Source organism: Nelumbo lutea, chromosome 4 (genome assembly GCF_056320005.1).
Source record: "Nelumbo lutea isolate HS-2025 chromosome 4, American lotus-T2T, whole genome shotgun sequence".
Lineage (NCBI taxonomy): Eukaryota > Viridiplantae > Streptophyta > Magnoliopsida > Proteales > Nelumbonaceae > Nelumbo > Nelumbo lutea.
This window is the reverse complement of record NC_142687.1, coordinates 19,305,531-19,325,591: the sequence shown is the minus strand read 5'-3', so window position 1 is coordinate 19,325,591 and position 20,061 is coordinate 19,305,531. Positions and strand designations below refer to the sequence as shown.

At 45.3% G+C, this 20,061-nt stretch overlaps 1 long non-coding RNA gene across 1 annotated transcript; it reads right to left on the bottom strand.

Annotated features, from left to right (window-relative positions):
- Positions 1–1,582: 1,582 nt before the first annotated feature.
- Positions 1,583–19,672, bottom strand: LOC148854380 (uncharacterized). Its single transcript, XR_016112355.1, has 4 exons — positions 19,332–19,672; positions 18,332–18,874; positions 2,477–3,106; positions 1,583–1,961 (listed from the first exon to the last, which is right to left on the bottom strand). It is a non-coding gene; the product is annotated as an uncharacterized LOC148854380 (long non-coding RNA).
- Between the last annotated feature and the right edge of the window lie 389 nt (positions 19,673–20,061).

The window sequence follows — 20,061 nt, the reverse complement described above, 5'->3', positions numbered from 1 at the left end:
TCTTGAATAAAAGAGAAAATGATTTGGGACTATTCATTTTCTGTCAATATTTATACGGTTGATAAAGAAAACTAGATGACACTCAAAGGGCATTTGTGTCTTTTCAAATACCACTTAATGATTCATTAAATGGTTGGTTAACGATAGGTACTAAATTGGCATGTTTTGAAAGTTCGGATACTAAATTGTCACATTTTAAAGTTTGTGGACTGAAATGTCACTAGGCCCAAAGTACAAGGTACCAAGCAAGAACCAAAGTGGCACTAAGCCCAAAGTACAAAGTACTAATCGGGAAATTTCCTATTTTTATAAAGCCAAATATATTCATCAAAAATATCATAAAACATCCATAATTGTCTCCTCCAGAGATGATCTAGTGGATTTTCAACCTAATCAATATGCACGATAAAAGACTTGCTTCTTGTGCCAAATACAGTTTAATAGTTGCTACTCATTACATGCCTTGTGTAGACACTACAAGGAATTTAAGACATGTTACTAAGGGAGTGTTCTATAGTGTGGATGAGAAATTGGTGAGCGCCAACTAATCCACACCACACCTTATGGCAATGACCAATCCTCAGATTACGTAGATTAGACTAGTCCACACCCACAGTGTCATTCTATAGGCGTGGTGTGGATTAATCCACACCACACTTATTTATTCAATGTATCTCATATACATTTTATGCGTAATTTACGTAGTCAATCATAAATGTCTAATTTTTACATTTTATATGATAAATATATTGAAAAAAAGGCATCAATAAATTAATATTAACCAATAAATATTAATTTTAATAAAAACGATAGTAACATAATTAAAAAATATTTTAAATATTAAAAAATATTATTTGATTGATAAAAACATTAAAATTTAATATTTAAATAAATAAAAAAAAGTAGAGAATGAACACCATTATTTTACTGATAAAATATTAAAAAACTAAAATTTTAAATTTAAAAATTAAAAAGAAAAAAAATATATGTAAAAGAGATGTATTGTATCAAAATAGTGTGAAAATACTATAAATCAGCCAAGCTCTTGGACTATAATCGGAAACGATCCACAATATAATGTGGATTGATCCCATCCACAACCAACCGAACGGGAAATCCATCTTATGACGTAAACCTAAATGATCAATCCACAAGATGAACACATTACCGAACACCACCTAAGACATTTCCTATGAAACTATACAAACCATCAGCTTGATCGATTTACTTTTTATCATGTCCCGCAAATTATACTTTGAGTGTTAACCCCATGTTATGTTTGGATTGAAAGAAAAGGTAGGACCAATGAAACACACCCTAATAGAATTTCTTTCTTCATTATCCAAGTAAATACACATTCCTGAACTACCTCTTTTAAGTGACGACTCACCCATTCAAAGGTCAGTCCAATCTCCTCTCCACATGCAATTTAAGAAGACACAGGGATCACAAACCCATAGATTGACCCTTCAGACCCCATAGTTTCGGTGGTTGTTTTTACTTCTAAGTTCTAATTTTCTGATCTCTCTCCAGTAAAGACAATTTTCTAGTATCTGTAGTATTTCACCGACATTCAAATGAATGACTATATCATGTTTTATGAATAGATAGATGCAATAGATGAAACAAATTCCATCTCCTTTTAAAGAGAACCTGCTGGCACCATTAAGCAGAGCGGCCTCTAGGGACAACCAAAATACAGCACCAAAATGAGAAGCAAAAAATAGATGAAGCTATAAGTCAAGCGTCTCTCTCTCTCGGTAGATTTTTCTTCATAGAATGAATTTTATCTAACTAAAAATATACATGGATCAGACGGTAAGAATGATCCAATCTGCTCAGCCTTTTGGTTTTGGACCTTATAGGTGGTTAACAAGCTGTGGCCCTTTACTGATGGCTCTCCCAGTACAGATAGATACAACTAGGGCCTCTCCTCATGTCCTTCCAAGCGTGCGGACCTCCTGCAACCAGTCATCTCATGAATCAAAGCATATAACAGCACAAGATCTAGAGCTCAAGGTTGACACTTTAAAAGCAATCCATGAGAAACTGCAGAAACACTACCAGATTGGAGAAAACTAGAATCAGTATCCTCCCTCAACATTTATCCACTTATTAGCCAAGTTACAGTGGTTGCAACAGTGAAAAGCATTAAAGACTAATGCTTTTACTATATGCAACAAGCAGTAATAAATTTCAAGCACAAGAGTTAGATGACAATGACATGACACGTGTTGAAGTGCCCTTAGTCATGTACATATTGAATTGCCACAGGATGCAAGGGATCGATCCATGGTACACAAGCCAGTAGCAGCCACTGTATTCAGCATGGGATTGACCAACCCATACCCAGGGCATTGCTCATCAGGTAAAACATCAAATTTCAATGTCAATACTCAATAATGCATTTGATGAAGTTTTACTTATTTGCACCCATAGTGGAAATTTTATCAACTGTTTAACCATTCCTTCATACCTGGCAAAAAACCACTCCCCTATATCTTCATCCAAATGTCTCCCATTCCAGTTCTGCACTCCATTTCACCATTGCAGCTTCTGCCTCTTCTTCTCTTGTTTTCTTTTCTTTCTGAAGTGCTTCGAGCTAAGCAGCATGCTTCTTGCCTCTAAGGTGTTGCTTGAAGCATATTTCGTTTGGACATGGGACACTGCACAACTTGCACCATAATTGCTGGCTGCCTTTCCCTCCACCATCTTTCCATTTTTCCTCCAGCTCTTTTTGTTTGGCCTTGTGTTCACTGCCTTGACGGTGCTGCTTGACACTTAACGCACTTGAGAATTGCACCTGGCAGACCTTGCAGAATAGGTTGCGGAGTTGGTAGCTATATGATGGTTGAGATTGTTGTGGCGGAGAACATTGGAGGCTTCTGGAAGAGTTAACAGGTTGGTTTTGAATGGGATGGCGACTACACGATGGCTGTGGTTCTCTTGGTGGCAAGCATTTGAGCTTGCTGGATGGATTCACTTGTTGGTTTTGATGGGCTCGGCAACTATGTGATTGTAAAGGTTGTTGAGATGACAAGTTTTGGAGGTTGCCGGGTGCTGCTTTCCTCTTTGTTCCTACTAGATTTGAACTTAGAAATGGCCCCTAGAATAAGAAATAATAAATAAGGAAAAGGAGAAATAGAGACACCTGTTCAGCAATATAATGATATTAAGTATTGAACAAGAAAAGAAAACATAAAGGAAAACAGGAGGTCCTTTCAATGACCCAACATCTTAGATAACATCTGTAATGGTATTAGCCATGCTATTTTATTTTATCCACATACACTTGTCTATTTTATCTAATACAGATTCATAACCAACAAACATCCAACACATATAGTTTTCAAAAGCGAATCTTATATGGCACATCCTCAGTAATATCAACGTTAACTCACTGACTTCATCTGTTTATGCAATGATTTCAGTATTATTTTATATCATTATTACAGGTATCACGGTTCCCACTTTGGAAAACATTTTAATGTATAGGACCACCAAGCGCAAAGTTGAGTTGTCCCTTCTCAACCCGCCTGTTCATCGTACAGAACCATGGTCTCTAATATATCCTTGGACTATGCTGCACAAACTTTTTGTTAATCAGTTTCAACAAAGATAAAAGGGAAAGGTTTACACTGATCCATCAAGAAAACCCTATAAATAGTTCCTTTTCACATCAAAGAGGATTGATTTTTGCAAAATTTTCAGAGAAAGAGGATTCTTTTCAGACATGTGTTTTGATGAAGGAAGATTTGGCCCGACCTCACAGTTATGCGACACGTGGCAAAGACAACAGTTCGGCACAAAAGCAAGCCTAAAGCGCGAACACCAAGGGGACACCAACGGACCGAACTCCCTATTGGGGGCCCGAACTCACCCTCGGCCCCAAACTATAAAGTAATCCGAGCTGGCCTACCTTGTAACAGTTCGGGATACACCGTTGAACTGGCCAATCTTGTAACAGTTCGGGATACACCTCGCCGAACTAGCCAATCTTGTAACAGTTCGGAATACACCTCGTCGAACTGGCCAACCTTGTAACAGTTCGGGATACACGTCGAACTGGCCTAACTTATCAGTTCGGGATATACCTCGCCGAACTGGCCAACCTCGTAGCAGTTCGGGATACACCTCGCCGAACTGGCCCGCCCTATACATACCTCCAAACTCAAGGCTTCGCCTCGTTCACCACTCCGCATCACCGTCTGGGCACCAAAACCAAACAAGTCGTACCATGCCTGACATTGAGGAAGTCCGTACCTGAGGGCGCCGCACCCGACTGACTTGGGATCTGACGCTTGACGGCCGCACTCTAAAGCAGCCACCTACCACCGCCACCTGACACCGCCATCTCCAGTTAGAGAGATGGTTAGGCAGTGGCGGTTCTGTCCCAGCAGAAAGGACGACGACCGAGTTGACGGACGCAAGAGTAATCATACCCGACCTGACAAGGGCCTCGGAGCGAGTGCGCGAAGTGATTATAAGAACCCCCTGCCCCCAACAGACAAGGTATGTGAACTTTGCGCTATCTGGTCTACACTCTGCCTTTGAGAGATTACTGACTTGAGCTTCGGAGTTATCACACCGGGTTCACCCCGGAGCTCTCTTCTTTCCCGTTTCAGGCTCCCCAACGCTCCAGCTCAAAGGCGAGTTCGTTGACAGCTAAGACCGGCCAGATTGCGCTCCATCAATTGGCGCCGTCTATGGGAACTTGCTTCTAAAAGCCTCCCTCTAAATCTCTTCTACCTACCCCCTTTCAAAAACTCCAACACTGAAATGGCCTCCTCCAGCAGTGCCGGACGTGGAACCGAAACAGCCACTACCGGAGAGCAACTTCATGCTCCGGCGGTGTGCATTGGGCAGTTCACCATCCCCTTTTCAGTGGATGGGATCCCAAGCTTGAATGTGCCACACGCGGTGGTACCTCTCCCACTACCCATCGAAACGAACTTAGCGGCCCGCCAAAACCAGATAGATGATCTGATGCAATGCATGCGGGCAATGCAGGCCCAAATCCAGCAGTTCCAGCAGCACCAGGTGTTGCACCACCTCTCCCAACACCATTATCAACAACAATTCCCTCAGCTACCCTTGAACCAGCCGCCCCCCCCCCGGCACCCTGTTTCAAAGCCGGTCAAGGCCTCCCCCCAAGGTGGACGACCTCACCAAGGAGAGGCTTCCTGACCGCAAAACCCCCCTAACAGTTAGGCCTCATCCCGGGGCCAAAAGCAAAAAAAGATCACCCCCGCCTCACAGCCCGCGGGTGGGTCAAGAACCTCGCCAACAAAGTCACCTCGGTGCTCCAAGCCCGAGTTCCCACTCACGGAGAACCGCTTCAGCGCCTTAGCAGCAGGCCAACAACCCGGGCCCATTGAGCTTGGCAACACGGAGGCAAGCAGCGCCAGCACCAGGCCCACTCAAAGAAGGCGCCGGCGAAGTCGCCGGCGAAGTCGCCGAACCGCTACTTGCGTGCTACCCGAGCTCAGAGGCAAGGAAGAAACGAGCTCGGGCGAGGTAAAAATCGTCCCCATTCTCTCAATTCCTTCCCCCCTTTCAGCAGAACTTTTGGCAGTCCCCTTGCCTAGAGATTTCAAACTCCCTTCTCTGGACAAGTATGATGGGTCCTTCGACCCCAACGACCACGTCAACGCGTTTCAGTTGCAAATGCACCTCGCTAGGGCAAGCGAGTCGTGCATGTGCGTGGCCTTCACCACCACCTTCAGAGGGGTGGTCCGCACCTGGTACCGGAACCTAGCTTCCGAGTCAATAAAAAACTGGCCCCAGTTCGTGCAGATCTTCACTGCGCACTTTGTCACCAGTAAAAGGTGTCCCAAAACCGAGGAAAGTATCTTCGGGGTAATCCAAAGAGAGGGAGAACCTGTCTGGAGCTACATCAAACGGTTCAATGAAGCATGTTTGCAGATCCCTCGGTTATACCCCGCGGTACAGCTCGCCACGGCCAAAAGAGGGGTGACGCACAAAGAGTTCAAATGGCACATGGTGGCCAGCCAACCAGCAACCGTGGCCGACTTCCTCAAGCTCGTGGACAAGTTTATGAGAACAGAGGAAGAGATCAACCAGAGAATCGAAGGCGGGGTGGAAAAAAGAAAAAGAGAGGGTGAGCAGCCCTCCAACCCCGGCGACAAAAGAGGCCATAACCGAGAGGCAAAGTCGAGCCAACCGTCCCGAGCTCCCTTAGTAGTTCGGACGGATTACACGCCATTGAACGCAAGGCAGACAGAGATTCTGATGACGATCAAGGACGCGCCTTACGTAAAGTGGCCACCTCGCTTGAAGAGCAACCCCAACGAGAGGAACAAAAATTTATATTGCAGTTTTCATAAAGATCACGGTCATAGCACCGAGCAGTGTAATAATCTCCGCGACGAGATAGGACTCATCCGTCGCGGGTACTTAAGAAATTTTGTACACTACGACAATAGTAATAAAGTAGGTCGGCAAGGGGAACACGAGAAGGATGTCCCCGAGCCAAGCAACAGACCGACCGAAGTCTTGCAGCGACCTCCCCTAGAAGAAAGGCCAGTCCGGGGAACCATCCACGTGATAGTGGGCGGTTCGGTGGTGGCAGGATGCACTTCGGCGGCAGCAAGGACGTCAGTTCGCGAAGCGGCCCGAGAGGAGCATAACCCTCCCAAGAGGCCGAAGAAGGAAGAACCGATCTTTTTTACAGAAGACGACATGCGAGGTGTTCACTACCCCCACGACGATGCACTCGTCATAAAGCTAAGGATCAACGACTTCGAAGTCCGGCGCGTGCTGGTCGACTCAGGCAGTTCGACGGACATACTATTCAAATCGGCGCCCGCTCACGATTTCCTGGTGGTCGCAACCTCCTCCCCATACAACGCCGTAATAGGGCGACCAATTACGCATATTCTGCGTGCAATGGTCTCCACCTATTATCTGGCAATGAAGTTCCCCACAGACTTCGGTGTGGGGGTAGCGCGGGGCGACCAACTCGAGTCCCGCAAATGCTATGTTGCCGCCCTAAAGGGAAAAAACAAGGCAACCGACGACCTCGAGGAACGAGCTTCGCCCACTGAGGAAACAGTCGCAGTCCCGACCTCGGCTACAGATTCGACGCTAACTCTATAGATCGGCGCCTCCGTCAAGGAGCCTTTGCGAACTGAACTAGTGAGTTTCTTACTCCAAAATTTAGATATTTTTGCATGGTCCGCAGCAGATATGCCCGATATTGACCCTAGCCTCATAACTCACAAGCTTAACACTGACCCTGTAGTCAGACCCATTAGACAGAAGAAACGCAACTTAGCCCCAGAGCGCTGGAGGGCGATCGACGACGAAGTCGAAAAGCTCCTCGCAGCAGACTTCATAAGAGAAGTTCATTACCCGAGCTGGGTAGCCAACCCAGTGCTGGTGAAAAAAGCCAACGGCAAGTGGCGCATGTGCGTCGACTACACCGATTTGAACCGAGCTTGCCCAAAAGACTACTTCCCCCTACCCCGAATTGACCGCCTCGTGGATGCGACCTCGGGACACGAGCTGCTAAGCTTCCTGGACGCCTACTCAGGCTACAACCAGATTAAGATGGACCAGTCCGACCAAGAAAAAACCAACTTCATTACCGAGTTCGGCCTGTACTACAAGGTCATGCCTTTCGGACTAAAGAATGCTGGTGCGACCTTTCAAAAACTTGTAAATAAACTTTTTCGGCCTTTAATTGGCACGAAAATCGAATGTTATGTAGATGACAAGGTCGTCAAAACACAGTTTTCGCGAGAATTAATAAGAAACTTGGATTCTGTCTTCCAAATTCTGCATCAGTATAACATGAGACTAAACCCAAACAAGTGTGTATTCGGTGTCACCTCGGGTAAGTTCCTAGGGTACATTGTCAACCGGTGCGGCATTGAGGCCAACTCGGACAAAATAAAGGCCATCCTTGATATGAGACCAACTCGGAAAGTAAAAGAAGTTCAAAGGCTAAACGGCCGCATAGCCGCTCTGAGCCGCTTCATGTCCAAGTCGGCAGACTGCTGCCTGCCTTTCTTCAAGGCAATCAAAGGCAAAGGGTTCGAATGGACCCCAGATTGCCAGCTCGCGTTCGACGAGCTAAAGACTTACCTCGCCACCGTACCAACCTTAGCCAGACCCAAGAAGGGCGAAGTCCTAGAACTGTACCTCTCGGCAAGCGACGAAGTGATCAGTTCGGTATTAGTAAAGCAAGTAGATCGGGTCCAGCGGCCCATCTATTAAGTTAGTAAAATTCTGCAAGGAGCATAAACAAGGTACCCGCAGATAGAAAAAATTGCCTACGCACTAGTGATGTCAGCTCGGAAACTCCGCCCATACTTCCAAGCTCAAACCGTCGTTGTCTTAACCGACAAACCCCTAAGACAAGTTTTGCTGAAGCCCGAGGTCTCCGGTAGGCTGACGAAATGGGCCATCGAACTCAACGAGTACGATCTCCAGTACAAACCCCGGACCGCAATTAAGGCCCAAGCTCTGGCAGATTTTATCGCCGAGTGCACTTTCAACAACGAAGCCCTACAGGTCGAGCCCAAGGTCCCAGTTCGGGCGAACCAAGAGCTCCCGAGCCAATAGAGTCTGAACCCCGTGAAGTAGCAGCCAATGTGGCATCTCTCCTGGTCAGGCGAAACGTGAACTGGGATGAGGAGCCCTGGATCCTTCACGTGGATGGTTCCTCGAACCAGCCAGGCAGCGGGGCTGGAATAGTCTTATGCGGCCCGGGCGGCACGAAATTAGAATACGCACTATGCTTTGAGTTCGCAGCATCCAACAACGAGGCAGAGTACGAAGCACTGATAGCCGGACTGAACTTAGCGCGAAAGGTAAAGGCAAAGCACTTGGTCATCTGCAGCGATTCCCAGCTCGTAGTCAACCAAGTTACAGGCGAGTATGAAGCACGCAAGCTCTCCATGATCGCATATTTGGCGAAAGTAAAAGAGGCCCTGCTCAACTTCTAGTCACACTTCATCAGGCAAATCCCGAGGTCAAAGAACACTGAGGCCGACGCTCTGTCCCGGTTAGCCAGCACAAGTCACAACAACGTGAGAACTGTGTACATAGAGGATTTACCTCGGCCTAGTATTCTCCGGGGGGCAGAGGAGGTCGCTCCCGTCATCGAAGCAGAGCCGAGCTGGATCGACCCACTCGCGAGCTTCCTGATAGACGGAACCCTCCCTACAGAACGCAATGCGGCCAAGAGGGTGCAGCGCCAGGCAGCCAAATACGTCATAATAGATGAACGGTTATACCAATGGTCCTACACGCTCCCCTACTTGCGTTGCCTGCGACCTGCCGAAGCCAAGTTCATACTCCGCGACACTCTCGAAGGCCTGTGCGGCAGACACTTGGGGGGCAGAGCACTCGCCCAAAAAGCACTTCGACAAGGATACTACTGGCCAACGATGAAGGCAGAAGCCGTCGAGCTCGTCAGAAAATGCGACAAGTGTCAGAAACACGCCAATATCCACCATCAGCCTGCTTCCGACCTAAAATACCTCGCCAGCCCGTGGCCCTTTGCACAATGGGGCATCGACCTCCTGGGACCATTCCCGCCAGCAACAGGCGGAAGAAAATTCTTAGTTGTTGTAGTAGATTACTTCACGAAGTGGATAAAAGTCGAACCTTTGGCAACTATTACGGCTCGGAACATATAGAACTTCTTTTGGAAGAACATAGTATGTCGTTTCGGGTTACCCCGGGTACTAATTTCCGACAACGGCAAATAGTTCAAGGATATCAAGTTCCAAGAGTGGTGCCAGAACATGGGGATTCGGCAAAACTTCACATCAGTCACGCACCCACAGGCAAATGGTTAGACGAAAGTAATGAACAGAGCCATCCTGCCCGGACTGAAAGCACGTCTGGGCCGAAGAGCTACCAAATGTCTTGTGGGCCCATCGAACTACAGAAAAAACCGCCACAGGAGAAACCTCCTTCAACCTCACCTACGGCACTGAAGTAGTGATCCCGGCGGAAATCGAAGTACCAACATTGCGATTAGAAACGTACGACGATCGGACAAACAGATATGAGTTACATACCAACCTTGACCTACTGGACGAGGTAAGGGACCTCGCGCATATCCGGACAGCGGCCTACCAGCAGCAGGTAGCTCGCTACTACAATACCAGAGTAAAGCAACAAAGCTTCCGAGTCGACGACCTGGTCCTTCGTAAGATTATGGTGCCCGAACCTGGCGTGGGCAAACTTGGACCAAACTGGGAAGGGCCCTATAAAGTAAAGAGAGCGCTCGGGGGTGCATACGAGTTCGAAACCTTGGAAGGCAAACAAGTACCTCGAGCGTGGAACATCGTGAACTTAAGGCGATACTACCTATAAACCGCCAAACGAAGTGGACGAAATCAAGTCCTATGGGCCACGATACAGAGCCAAGAAGAACATCAGCGTAAACAAGCAAAGAAAAGGGCATATTATCAACTCGGCAAAAAATCAGTTCGCTGCAAAAGACTAGCGGCAAAACAGGTCGCGGAAGTATAATAACCCGAACAAGTGGCATATTATCAGTTCGACAAAGAAACAATTCGGGAAAAAGGAACACGGGCAAAAAGATTATCTATTTCGTTACAAGAAACAGTACATTGGCCATCAGAAGGCACTTAAAAAAAATATTTTGCTACATGCCCGGAGCTACTTCTTCGCCATCAGAAGGCACTTCAACAACACCCGAAGGCCCTGCCTCTCCTTCAGAGTCCGGCTCGCCATCGGCAGCATTGGCCATCTCCTGAGTTATACTCGAAGTGGATATGGCACTAACATCAAGGTCGGGGTACGTGTTCCGGATCATCCACCAACTCAATTTGAACCCCCTCCTGTAAGAATCCACCATCAGATCGTCAAAACGCGGAGAGGCAATGTAGTCTTCAACGGCCTTTTTCTTGGCGTCTTCAATGCCTTGGGAAAAAATCTGCGTTTTCTCCCTGATGTCCTCCTGAAGATATTCGACTTGATGCTGCAAATCCAAATTCAAGTCTGCCATGTGCTTGACAACGACCCCCATGGCCTCGGCATCACGCTGAGACCTCGCCTACCTGGCCATTGCAACGCGATCAGCCTCTTTGGCAGCATAAGCGGCTGCCTCAGCAGCTCGGGTATTCGCCTCTGCAGCACGGAAAGCCTCTTCAGCAGCATGAGCGGCAGCCTCAGCAGCTCGCGCCTGTCGCGAGCTCCTCTCCACTTGGGCTGCTAACGCATGAATTGAAGAATTCACCTACCAAAAGAAACAAGTGAGCAATGACAGCAAAAGCGACAGAAAATGAAAAAGGCAGACGAAATCTGACTTACCACCATAGCATGAGTTACGGCGCGGCAGGCGACCTGGTTTAAAGGAAGATCGGTCCACGCCGCGATCTCCTCAGGGAAAGTAGCCTCCCTACCCTTCTGAAGAGCGTAGTTCAGCGTCAACACGCTCCTGAACTCCCCTTGAGCTCCCGAACCCAAGGGCCCAGCCCGCGTATGAGTGGACCCAGAGTGAGTAGGAGCACTTGAGTATGTAGGAGCGCCCGTATAAGTGGTCTTAGCGTAAGGCACCCCAGCAGCTTCATGCATCGGTGGAGTCACCTCGGGCTCCCTGGGCAGATCCTCCGGCGTGTTGTCTGGAACTTGAGGCTCCTCTTCCGGGGGCAGCTCAGTACGAGTTCGCTTGGCGACCCGCTTCCTCCTCTTAATACCTTGGAACAGACGCCCCCCACGAGTTCTCTCTGCATCCATCACACCTGCAGAAACGAGTTCGACATCAGAAAAAATAAAGGAACAAAGAAACAAGAAACCGCAGAACTAGAAACCTACCCGAACTCAGGCCGGCCGCAATAAGCTTGGCCTCCGTTAAGTAGTAATGGCACTTCAAACCTAGTCGTGCCCATTGCCGAAGGCCCTTCACCGTCTCTTTGTTGAGAGTAACACCTGAATTAGGAGCGGCCTCACCCCACCCGGTCTGAAAGGGCCATCCTTGTGCACTTCGCACACCGAAGTAGTCCCACTTTCACGTCGAGACTTTATTAGGAAGATCGTGCAGAAGCTTAAAGCCCGAGCGAGGAGAAAGGTAATACGCCCATCTTCCCCCAGGAAGAGAACCCGCCCGTCTCTTGAGCATCAAGATGGAGGAGAATATCTCTAAGTCTAAAGGGAAATTCTGCTCGCAAAAAAGGGAGACTGTCCCCACCAGGTTCCGAATAGAGTTCGGATGAAGTTGGACAATGGTGACACTGAAGTGGTTTATGACTTCGACGAGAAGAGGGTGGAAAGGAAGTCGCAACCCCGCAGCGAGCTGCTCTCGAAAAATCACGATCTCATCAGGACCGTGTTCCCAAGGAAAGCTACCCGAAGGAATAAAATATGTATACCCCCAGGCAGATTGTAAGACACAAGTATAGATTGAAGCCCCTCAGGCATCATGGTCGAGGGACCAAACCTGTCTAGCATCTGACCTCAGCGAGAGGTAGACGCCAAACTGCCCGAAGCGGCTCGGCCTACTGGTTCATAGTCCTCGGGTTCCACCTCAGGATCACTGAGGCAGTTGGGGGATACGGCTCGGTTTATAGAACCTACGTCGGTCCTACTTGAAGAGTCGTCTGAGCTATCAAAGCTAGACATTGAGGAAAAGAGGTGGATTCAAGAAAGTACTCACCGGAAGAAAGTTTTGAAGGCTCCGGAGACGGGAACAAGCCAAAAACCTTGGAGGCTATGTAACCAGCCTAGACGCGATCTGAAAAAACTTGGACGTGAGCTGAAAAGTTGGACACGAGCTCAATAGGCAAACCGTAGAAGTGACAAATCGACTCGGGTCCCCCACTATTTATAGCTACTGTAACCAAGAACCGACCGTGCAGATCAAAGACGATCCGACGGCCCACATTTGCGCTGACCGCACGTCCCCTAAGATCGAGACGTGATTGGCGCACGTCTTTCCAAAAAAAAGTGAAACGTCAGCGCACGTCTTTTTGAAATCGATGTCGCGTTGACGCACGTCTTTCTGAAACTGGTCGCGCCGCACATCTCCCTGACAAATGCCAGTGCACGTCTAGCAGTGACGCGCCTTTTCCTGACCCGTTGTCACGTTCCAGCGGCGCGAATTTTTGAAATTCAAAACGCGTCGTCAGTTTCCCGCCTTCTCGGAAACCGAAGAACCCTCGCAAAAGCAACTCGCACAATCAAGATTCAAAGGACGGGACAAATCCACCTACCACCTCGCAAAACTCCCCGCACCAGGGCAAGACCCTTGGCACGAGGAGTGGGGGGGCAATTGATGAAGGAAGATTTGGCCCGACCTCACAGTTATGCGACACGTGGCAAAGACAACAGCTTGGCACAAAAGCAAGCCTAAAGCGCGAACACCAAGGGGACACCAACGGATCGAACTCCCTACTGGGGGCCCGAACTCACCCTCGGCCCCAAACCAGAAAGTAATCCGAGCTGGCCTACCTTGTAACAGTTCGGGATACACCGCCGAACTGGCCAATCTTGTAACAGTTCGGGATACACCTCACCGAACTGGCCAATCTTGTAACAGTTCGGAATACACCTCGCCAAACTGGCCAACCTTGTAACAGTTCAGGATACACGCCGAACTGGCCTACCTTATCAATTCGGGATATACCTCGCCGAACTGGCCAACCTCGTAGCAGTTCGGGATACACCTTGCCGAACTGGCCCGCCCTATACATACCTCCGAACTCAAGGCTTCGCCTGGTTCACCACTCTGCATCACCGTCTGGGCACCAAAACCAAACAAATCGTACCATGCCTGACACTGAGGAAGTCCGTACCCGAGGGCGCCGCACCCGACTGACTTGGGATCTAACGCTTGACAGCCGCACTCTAAAACAGCCACCTGACACCGCCATCTCCAGTTAGAGAGACGGTTAGGCAGTGGCGGTTCTGTCCCAGCAAAAAGGACGACGGCCGAGTTGACGGACGCAAGAGTAATCATACCCGACCTGACAAGGGCCTCGGAGCGAGTGCGAGAAGTGATTATAAGAACCCCCTGCCCCCAACAGACAAGGTATGTGAACTTTGCGCTATCTGGTCTACACTCTGCCTTTGAGAGATTACTGACTTGAGCTTCGGAGTTATCACATCGGGTTCCACCCGGAGCTCTCTTCTTTCCCGTTTCAGGCTCCCCGACGCTCCAGCTCAGAGGCGAGACCGACCGGATTGCGCTCCATCAGGTTTGTTGTTGATTGCCAGCAGCTTTCAACATCCAAAAGAGTTTCCTGACAGAGTTGTCACAGTTGAATCCTCTGTTTTCCATCAATACCTCTAAATCCTCAATTTCCACCAAAACCATCTCTAATTAATTTAATTTAGCTCTTGCTACATTCTTGTCACAACACTTATTCGCCCCCCCCCCCAATCACCATATCAGCCTCTTGAGATGACTTACCAAAATACATCTAATATAACTGAACAATAAAACAAATAGCTTGCAACAAGGCTTGAAATTATGACTAGTAAACATACAAAATTCAAACCAATTTTAGTAATAAATATAACTCAATTAAGCCTTATCCCAATTATATGCGTGTCAAGTTATTTATCAAAAAAAATTATATGGGCGTCAACACCCAATTTTTTATCAATCCCTTCACCCTACCTCTTTATACCCTCCTTTTAGACCACAAAACTTAGAATCACAACCAGATCAAATTGAGACTTTACAAAGCCAAAAATTCCTCTTTTGACATAATCCATAGGACAAATGAAAACATTGAGATCAACATCAACATCCAATCAAATATGGCCTACAAACTTAGGAAACTATAAATTAGCTATACATCCACCGTTCATCATGCCAACTTCCTTTCTAACGACCCTAATCCAATGCATCAGTCACCTAAAGATCATTAGGATACAATCAACTAGTGAATCGCACTACAAGTCTACAATGATCAACTTCAAAAGCGTCCAAACTCCATTCCGATGACCCTCCACAACTAGATTTAAAAAACCTAAATTAACCATTTCTTTCTCATATCAGAACCATCCACTTGACTCCTCACCATAATTTGTCCATACCCACCAAATTTTAGCTCAAAATTCCCTCATTTGACCCACCATCAAGCCTAAATCCTATTTCAACAAATCTTATTGATTAGAGCTTATCATCCATCTTCCCAACTTCATTTGACCAATTAGACCTCCTCACTATGTTTGGAAACCCAAAAAACCCTAGCACGTCAAATTTCACGACCAAACTCCTCCATTTGACCATTAAAAAAGTGAGATTCTATTTCAGACCGTCTCATTAACCGATAAGCCATTGACCCAAACCAAATCTATCAATCTATACCTTTGATCAAAGATCCATCACTTCCATCAGATTCAAGAAGCTCAAAATTGCCTACCCACCAAATTTCACCCAAAATTCCCACATTTGACCATTCATTAAGCAAAGATTCTATTTCAACAAATCTTATTGATCTGAATTTGTCAACCATAGATCTCCATCATCCCGACCCTATTTGGTCAATCAAACCCCCAACACGTCAAATTTTACGACCTAATTCCATTTGACCCTTAAACTAGGAAAATACCATTTTGACACGCCAGATTGAATCGCTACCTCATCTTTCCCAATCTGAAACCTCAAAAGTGTGATGGCTGATGTCATTCTTGACCTGTTCAAACACTTGGACCAGTGAAATTGAACCAAATAGACCCAAAAATCCCAAAAACCCAAAGATGCCCCCACTTAAAACCAAGGTTCAAAGTATTGATGTGTATCAGCCCGTATCAGCCGATACATATCGTGTCGATGGCTTCCCAATACACCCCTACAGGGGTTGTATCAGGTCAGCCACTGGTTCAGAGGGTAGTCGGGCCTTAAACTGGCCCCTTTGAACCGATTTCAAAAAAAAAAGTAGAACTAAAAAAAAAAAGCACCGACACAAGCCGATACGCCCTACGACCAATGTCAATACTTTGAACCTTGCTTAAAACTAAGAAAAGACAAAGCCACTTTTAAAAGTTCATCAAACTTGCATTTTCTGCCACTAACAGCCACAAATACGAAACTGTCATGATAGGCACGCCCCAAGCTACCATTGGATGCACAAAACCCATGAAAACCATCACTAAATCGAAGAAAACCTTTCACCAAAGAAGAAGGCTTGACCAAGCACCATTTTCTTTGAAAAATCTTTGCCTATTTATGTAAAAAATCTTCGTTGAATCCCAGGCACTGTAGCTAAATAAGTTTTAGACATCTTCTTCTCCCTTCCTATATAAATACAGACCCAACTCAAGCTTTGAAAAAAAAAGGGAGGAAACCTGAGTGGGCTTTTAAGAGAACTTTGGGTGTGGATCTGAAGAGTAGAGATCTTAGAAGCACTCCCAACCTCTGTAAAACTTCCATTCATGAGAAACCCCCAGATATTTGAACCTTAAACTTAAAAACCACCATCTGTGTTTTAGATCTGAAATTTTTCCAAAATCCCCAAGCATTCATCCATATCAAACCTCTATTGAGTCCATTCAACTACTCTTTTGATCAATTTGATTGTTGGAATATCACAGTCAAGGTTATACACGAGAGGTAAGCCTTTCACCCTATCTGTAGCTCGAGTCTATGCTTTCTGTGTTGCTTGAAGTTCTGAGAAATTGGAGAACCATTGTTCTCAACTTCTTCTAGACTGAGAATAGAGGCAAAGAGGCGAGGGCCTTAGGGAAGTCAGTACTTAAGACCCGATAACATCACCTCAAAATCAGTCTTAGGAGAAGTTGAGAGCACGTTTCTCCAGATTTCAAATTTCCAACAACTATTTCTATTGTTTTTCACATGAAATAAAGCCTAAACAACTCCCGTATTGGGCTGCTACAGCAACTTGGAGAGAGGGGTGCCTAACACCTTTCATCTTCCAATCCTTAAGATCCAAAATCTCTCAATTAGGTGCCTTTCCTAGAGAAGAACGGAATCATTATCAAAACAAGTAAATCGACTTTCAAATCTAAAAATGAGGGCTCATTTCCTCTAAAAAATGGGCGGTGACTCCATTTCTTTGAGCCGGCCATGAGCTTCCCGAAGCTCACAATGGGGTTGGTTACATGAAGCCATTTGACCATTCTCACTACTTCAACTCATACCCTGTTTGTTCTACCAAAAGACCTTCTAGACCTTTCAACCTGCAACAAGTCACTTCTCACTGGTATTGAAGATGATCTCTGAACATAACCAAACCATCTCAATCTGCTTTCCATCATTTTATCATCTGTTGGAGCTAATATTAAGTTCCTCCAAATAAGTTCATTATGATCCTATCATTTCTAATTTTCCCCTCATCCAAGTCAGCATTTGCATTACTCACACTCATTTTTCAGACATTTTGTTACTTTCCAGGAGTCTATTCCATACAAAACTATGGTGGCCTTGTAACCATTACATTAAAATTTTCTTTCAGCATAATTGGTATTCTCCTGTCACATAGGACTCCACTCTGTCCTAGTTTTATGGGTAACATCCTCCTAAATCTATCCTTCTTATGGATTATTGAACCAAAGTAACGAAAAAGGTTACATTGAACTATCTCTTGGTCTCCATTGCAAAGTGAAGTAGGGAACCTTGATCTCCACTCTTATTATTATTAAATTTACATTGCATTTTGTTTTAATCCTAATTATTTTAAAACCTCTTGTTTCCAAGACATTCACCCAAGAACTTAATTTTGCATATAATCCCTAGTTTCAACAAATACTATGTCATAGAAAACAAGCTTACATAGATATAAGCACGTATATTTAAACAGAATCAGATTATATCAACCTTAATTGTATAGGTTCAAATTCAAATTCGAAGAAACAGATAGAACTTGCAGCCCTAGTATGATCTATGAAAGGATAAATAAATGCTAATACGTAATGAAGAAACTAAAACATTAGATTATTCTATTTACCACCATTGCAAAAGTACAATCATAATAGCATAAATATTTACAAAAAAAAAAATGCAAGTACAACTGAATTTGCTTAAACCCAACAGTTCTCTTACAATCATGTACAATAATGCCTTACCAGATTCTTGCTTCCAGCTTTTCACATTCATAACATACTAATTGTTTTCTAATTGAAAACTTAATTTCAAAAACTGTTGAACTTGATGTGAATAATAGAACTTGCAAAATCGTTTAAAAAACATTTGACCGCATACTATTTGAGATATTCAGATATACAACAGAAAACAGTCTCATGAACAATTAGCACAAATAAAAATAGCAGAGCGAAATACTTGAGTTGCAAAATGCAAAAAATTTAATTTATTTTATTCATTTCTTTAAGAAGTGTGATGAAAAATGAAATGGAATTTTACTTTGGATGTTGCAGGGGCTTCTTTAGAGATATTAGAAGGATGTAATCGCAAACTCTGTATCTTCCTTCGATAAGCCAGCTCTCTTTTGATTGCAAGTTCCAATGGCATAATGTTCTCCCTGATGCTTTCTTTAGTCTCTTCCTTAATAGTCGTTTCTTCTCGCAAACTCCCATGCATTTCTTTAAGAAGTGTGATGAAAAATGAAATGGAATTTTACTTTGGATGTTGCAGGGGCTTCTTTAGAGATATTAGAAGGATGTAATCGCAAACTCTGTATCTTCCTTCGATAAGCCAGCTCTCTTTTGATTGCAAGTTCCAATGGCATAATGTTCTCCCTGATGCTTTCTTTAGTCTCTTCCTTAATAGTCGTTTCTTCTCGCAAACTCCCATGCGAAAGATGACTCTCAACTAATTGCAGGTTCATCACTCTACTTGACGATCCAGAATCACATGACAATGGCTGGGGCGCAATATTCTTTGGTAGTATCGGCTCATCTCTAGAGAAGTGCCAATCTAGCTGTAGAATATGGGAAATAGCAGAAGCTGCAGAGAACCAACAAAGTTGATTAGAAGCTAGGCAAAGTTATCCCCAATTTTCATGTCCTACTAAAAACACAGATGCCTCAAATGGGAGGTAACAATATATAGTCCAAATGTAAAGATCAGAAAGCAATTGGTGCATGCATGAGTATTTCCGTGTAAACCATAGGTTTAATTCCAAATTTCTGCAGTGAAAATGTAAGTCTGGCGACGCGATTCGAGTGCAAAGGTGATACTCGTAGAGGTTCAAACTACGAAAGACAAAACTGTCACAAATAAAATGATGAAGCCATCGCCAGGGATTGAAACCAATAATCAGAAAAATGGAGATGATTCTTCTACAAACAACAGCGGTTAAGCAATAATCGAAACGAGGGGCTACAAAATTGGTGTGAAGAACAACCAAGAAACGATGAATAAGAGCAAGGTTCAATAAGCTCGAAATTAGAGCCGGCATTACCTTGCGATGGTTCAACTGTCGTTTTACCCTGTTGCTTCAATAAGCTCGAAAACTTACGGCCTTTATCCTTATCACAGGCTCTGAACTCCATTGAAAGCCACGGATAGAAACTTAAGAAGCTGAAACCCTAGTCTCTAATGTACGAGCGTGAGTTGGGAATTGAGGAAACAAAAACCATTCGAATTTTCGAAGTTGGTTGTTATATAGTTAAGTTTTGGGAGAAGGCAGATTTTCGCGGGCTGTAACTGTAGTCCCTCTTGTACCGAGATTTGCTGCATCTGACTGCGCTGCACTTGTATATACTCCACGACAAATGTCCCATTGCTCAACTGCCAGACACAACGTGCCACAGCACACATCCCCGCCGTATAAATACACGGCGGAAGTGTGGTGTGGGACGTTGTGAGGGCAGTCTTGTGGGGAGCTGATTTTAACTCTCGACAAATGCAGCAGATCCGGAGCTATGATACCATATTATCAAATACCAACCTTTTAAATCGTGGACCTAGGTCCCAGTCTAGAAATTCTGGTTCTGGAATTAAAAATTCGAAGGCAAACTCAATGAATTCATATTTTGAATTTGGCCGGATCCTGGATTCAATCAAGCCTCAGTGGCGAAATATCGAAGACTACATCCTTTACATTTGGCTGTCTGACATTTATTATTTACAGTGTTACAGTTGAATCAAAGAATTAAACTTTCGTCTCAACTAATGGAAAAACACAAACA